Source organism: Agrilus planipennis, unplaced genomic scaffold (assembly GCF_000699045.2).
Source record: "Agrilus planipennis isolate EAB-ADULT unplaced genomic scaffold, Apla_2.0 scaffold132, whole genome shotgun sequence".
Taxonomy (NCBI): Eukaryota; Metazoa; Arthropoda; class Insecta; order Coleoptera; family Buprestidae; genus Agrilus; species Agrilus planipennis.
This window is the reverse complement of record NW_020442448.1, coordinates 566,988-572,346: the sequence shown is the minus strand read 5'-3', so window position 1 is coordinate 572,346 and position 5,359 is coordinate 566,988. Positions and strand designations below refer to the sequence as shown.

Below are 5,359 nucleotides of genomic sequence, written 5' to 3'. Positions count from 1 at the left end.
ATTTACATGCCTAGAAATGTATAAAAATTGGCATATTTATTAACTTTGAACCCCAATAACTTTTTATGGGGGTGAGACCGCCACGAACTTTTTATGGTACAGTGGTGGGGGAGACCTCCTCTTTCGATCCCTCCCACCTCCACCCCCTAAATGGGTGGGGGTCATCATCTAGACCTTTACCAACATCAGAACATGTCGGATTAAATTAATTTATTGTCGCAATCTAAAAATTTTATAATAATGGTTGTGATAGTTCATACGTATGCAGGACAAGCTAAAGGACACGTTGAATCTACTATTTTTATCCATTTGTCTTAATAAGCAATTTCCATGCCCGGAAACTTTTTTATTTACCGAGACTGACACTTATCGAATGTTTATGTATGTATGTCTGTATGTATGTATACCTAAAATCTGCTTTTGTTTTGTCAGACACACAATTAAGGTTATAGACTGTTTACTACTCACCCCGATCACTTTTTCGAAGAAAGTGTTTTTCGCGTGAAACATTCACTTTATTTTTCATCCCCTCCGTCTATGCATTATTGATTATGTTTTTGGACTTAGACATTCGCGTAACCTATGAATACAAAGTAGCCGATAAAAATGTTTATCCCTTTGCCTTCAGCAACTCTGTGAAACGATGAGGAGAGCGAAGTGATCAAGTCACAATTTTATAAGCTTATTGCCGGCTGCGAATTCGTATTGCCTAGTCATCGACAGAGAGAAAAAGAAACACAGAAATGAACCAGCACGAGAAATTGTATGACTTTTGAAATACAACTATGAGTATTTGTATTGAAACGTTCTGCAGCTTTTGCAAGATCGCTACTTGGAGTGAATCTCTTCACGAGCCGAAAAACTATTGCAAGCAAGAAGACTAGAGATAATAGGATTAGATACCTAAATTTTATAAATGTATATTAACAAAAACTTTCAAGAAATTAGAGATTAATTAGAAATGAAAATTCCAATAACATTTCTTGTTGTTTTCCTTTCATGTCAACGTTTTGTTTGGAAAAAAAATAGTATTAAAAAGTTTCTCTTTATAGGCAATGGGCTTTCTAAAGAAATGTTACTCATAATAGGTACTAGGTAGGTAGTAATTGTACTTGTCGTATTGGGAAAGGTAATGGATATCAACGGTCAATTTTCGTAATAGATTTAAGATTTCGGTCGGAAGTTAAAACTGATAAAAATATCACAATTAACGCGAAACTGAAATAGAAAAGCAAACGACTGCATTAATAATAAGTCATCAGTAGTGGAGATGTCAGCTAAGTAATTAATCTTCCCGTGCAACACCCAACTGTCAGAACGGTGAATAACGGCAGCACTTATATAGTCGTTGATGATTCGTAAGTGTTAACTTCGTTAAATATGATGTTGAAATGTTGAAGAATTATAAAAAGCACAAACAAAAACAGTTTAGGGTTTTGCGAAACTTACTTCCTCTATTCGCCTACATACGTAAAGAGATGATCACGAAAAAATCACCGAAATGCTATGGGAAACTTCAAAATAAGTTGAGTTAATTTTTGAAATTATGGACAAATGCTGTTGAATTTACCGTGAAAATTTATGACTAAAAATGGTGAAAGGTGATTCTCTGTAAAGTTAATGTGTTAAATTTTTCTATTCCAAAGCAAGATTATTTAATTTTAGAGGCTTATTTCGTCAATGTTGTCAATGAAAATGTTTAAACTATTGATTAGTATAAAATCTACTGTCATTTTGGCCCGAGTACCGTATGCATTCTTAGAAAATTACAAATTTCCCATACGTGCATCTTCGCCATAATTGGTAGGTAGTATATTCGGAGCATACTGAAGATATGACATAAAAATTAAACAAAAAAAATTGAGTTGATTATAACCAACGGTTCCCAGCAATATCCCACATGATACTACAGAGAACGTAAGCAATCAAGAAAAACTACAGAAAGTTTGCTTTTCGCTAACAATTCATTCTTTAGATTATTTCAACGGAAATAACGGAATATTTAGGAGATACCTGCTACTGTACCTACAACCAACATCCTTTACGCCATCTCGTCTTCCAAAATATAATGTAAGCAGTTTATTAAATGGTTCATTAAGGAAAATTAATTAACAGGTATTAGATAAACTCGACAACCGTAAACATAAAAAGGTGCGGATACCGATAATAAGCCGCCACATCCCGTTCCGACCCCTTGTTTTTTCCGAAATCCAAGCCCGATGAGGGGCGTACCGTCCAATCTCTTAAGTAACCATGGTTTTAAAATGTACCTCATTCGCGATAAAAGCGAAGCTAATGCTAATGCAATTGGTTTTTATATTTCCGCCGAATCCCCACGTCATCATGGATCCGAACATTCTGCTGGATTTATGTAGATCCGTTTTTCTCCAGTCACCCGGAGTGTTAGTAATGCGCAAAAGTGTTATTTGGAAAGCTTGGAGGATGGGCTTTCCAATCCCATTGAGGATGATAATAATAATATACATACTTAATACTTATTTCCAATTCGGAAAAAAATTAGGCCAAGAACAAGTCAAGCCTCATAAACTACAGTGTAAGCTCTTTATAACGTCACTCGATTTAACGACAAACTCCTTAAAACGTCGAAATTGCTTGACTTTGGTTGGTTTACATTGTTCTCTATACAATATTACACTCTATATAGCGTCACGCTCACTCTATTTAACGACAACAATGTGGCATTATAAATCATTGAGCAGTACTTTCTAAGTTGCCGAAATAGATAAGTACTGCAGCTGTGTACGTTGTTGAAGAAGACGATCCTGTCCCTCCACCAAGAATCAAACAAGCACTTGATGCAGCGAAACTATTAAAAAAATACTTTTTATGTAATCAAATTGATCCAGCAGTATCTCAAGATATGAGTAAAATACGCAACAAAATACAATTAAAATATTGGAGCAGCAAAAAACATCAGACGAAGATAACAGGCTATACGCAATGTATGAATAATAATGTTCATGTTCAATGTTAATAAAAAGAGATGCTTTTCGAGATATTTTAAATACAAATAACCTTCCAGCAAATGGAAGATCCCAGGATCATTCAAAAGATCCATGGTTTTCAATTAAACTGGATGTTTCTAAATTGCCGATTTTTAGGGAGTTACCTAACTACAAATTAAGGAGAGACATTTTGAATTTTTGCAGGGTTAAGGAATTTTTAATTTCGGTGGTTTTCTAAATTTTTAATTATTTTAATTTCCATACGCCGTTAAATTATAAAATCTGAATTGTGTTACTTGAAATCTATATTTTTGAATACAATAATATACGCACATGCACTATGTGACAGTGATCTACCTATGTATGCACATATTGTAAAGAATTGTACTTGTGTCTATCTAACGGTTTAATTAAAAACTGGAGTACAAATCTAGTAATATTTGTAATACGTACAGTATCACTAATTTGGTGTCTGGTTTTAAAAATGTTACATGCAGTGACAATCCATTTTACCTGAAGAGATAATAATTTTAAAATATTAAAAAGAAGGGATAATAGACCTAATATCAAAAGTACGATTGATATTACCAGAACGACCAGGGGAGAAAATTGTTTCAAATGGCAGGTGATTAGGTACGTATCTTTTTGTCACAATTTGTTAAACCATATCTATTTCCAAATTTACCGTTTGATTGACTAGACTTCTTTTTCATTAGTTTTAACTCATTCTTCCATTTTCGTTCCAAAGCTGGACAATTCTTCTTATAAAGGATTTCTAATTTTGCAGACATATTATTCTTTGTTATGAGTTAGATTTTGTAAAAAAAAACACAAAAATTTTGAAAGGATAAGCAAATGTCATAAATTTAAAAATCCTGCTTATTGACAAGACAAAACTGACTGGAGAATTAGCTTACTTATTAAAATAGTTAGTTGATTTCCCTTAGTATGGATATTCATGCTAGTTGTAATGCGCGTTACCCAAGTAAAAATATGTCGCGAGAATTTGAGAACATGGCCGAGCAGAGCGCGAGAACTCCCGAACGCAGTTTCGGTTTCGGTCGTAGTTTCGGCAGGTTTGCCGCCGAAACCGAAACTAAACCGAAACTCGTTTTTCTGCCGAAACTCGACCGAAACCGAAACCGAACTTTCGGTCGGACACTAGTAGCCGACAACTGGACGCCTGGACCATCCGGTGACTGGTGGCTGTCCAACCGGCTACAGTATTTACGGAAACACACTCTTCCGATCGACTATCCGGCACGTGAAAGGCACTTAGGAGATTGTGTCGGCGCAGCGCTCAACTCATCGCGCACTTTTCAGTTTGAACGTATAGTTAAGGGTTCGGATAGTCTCGAAGGTTACTGGTCTCGTTAGCCCTCAGGAAACTTTAAATGGTTCTCCTGGGATTATATGTCTGGTGGAATGGTAACCCTGAAGTGTCAGCTTGCCATCCAGGTTCAATAAACGTGGTTTGGTGTGCAAAAAAGGCAGATTCTATTCTGTTCTGGTAAATTTCCATGTTGTGATCTTACAATTTAAAATTTTAGCGTTATTGCCTATGAAATTGCTGGAAAATAAATACTTTCACTTTTCTGAAAAGTGCTAGTGTCACTATGACTTTATATATTAGTTGATGCTATAAATGTATTACCTTTTCAAGATACGGAGTCTTTGGTATGACAGATCGATTCATATTTAGCTGACCAGGTAGGTGTACTTAAGAAAAATAACGATATCAGTGAAAAATTAAAAGCGAAACATTTTCATTGTCTATGATTTGATTCTAAATACTGGTTCCTTTTTAGTGCTCGTATTATTACGCCAATAGAACACTAATGGATTTCCACTTTGTTTATCATTTCAAAAGATACGTACGAACGATATGGAACGGAATGAGTGTCCGTTCCAAGCTACTTTTTCATTATACATGTAATAGTTTACTTCTTAAGTCAACTCTATCTAAAACACGTACAAAATTAAATCGTCTTATCATGTACTAAAACGAAAGTGGGTGTTAACAACGAGCACCTATTCATTTAAAACCGTTCCAGCGGCTACAAACGCCTTCGCTAAAGTCATATCAAAAATAAATGTTCAGTATAATAAACACATTAAAAAAATATTACTCTGCCACGATAATTTGTTAAACCACACGCTTTTTGTCACAGTTACACGGATCTTTATGTTAATAGTTCTTCAGTTTAAAAAAATGTTCATCCTCATTATAAGATCGTCAGTTCTAAGACTGGTTGGACACGCACCTCCACTCTTTCTTATCCTTAGCTAATCTTTGCATTTCCCCAAAACTAGAACATCCCACGTCCTTAACTATTTGCCAATAGTAAACTAATTTAGGTCTCTAAAAATGTGTTATCAAATGTTATCTGCTG

General features: G+C 34.9%; 1 long non-coding RNA gene across 1 annotated transcript; it reads right to left on the bottom strand.

Moving 5' to 3' along the window:
- Positions 1 to 3,359: 3,359 nt before the first annotated feature.
- On the bottom strand, positions 3,360 to 3,926 carry LOC108737351. The gene is made up of 2 exons (XR_001937848.1): positions 3,555 to 3,926; positions 3,360 to 3,479 (listed from the first exon to the last, which is right to left on the bottom strand). It is a non-coding gene; the product is annotated as an uncharacterized LOC108737351 (long non-coding RNA).
- Between the last annotated feature and the right edge of the window lie 1,433 nt (positions 3,927 to 5,359).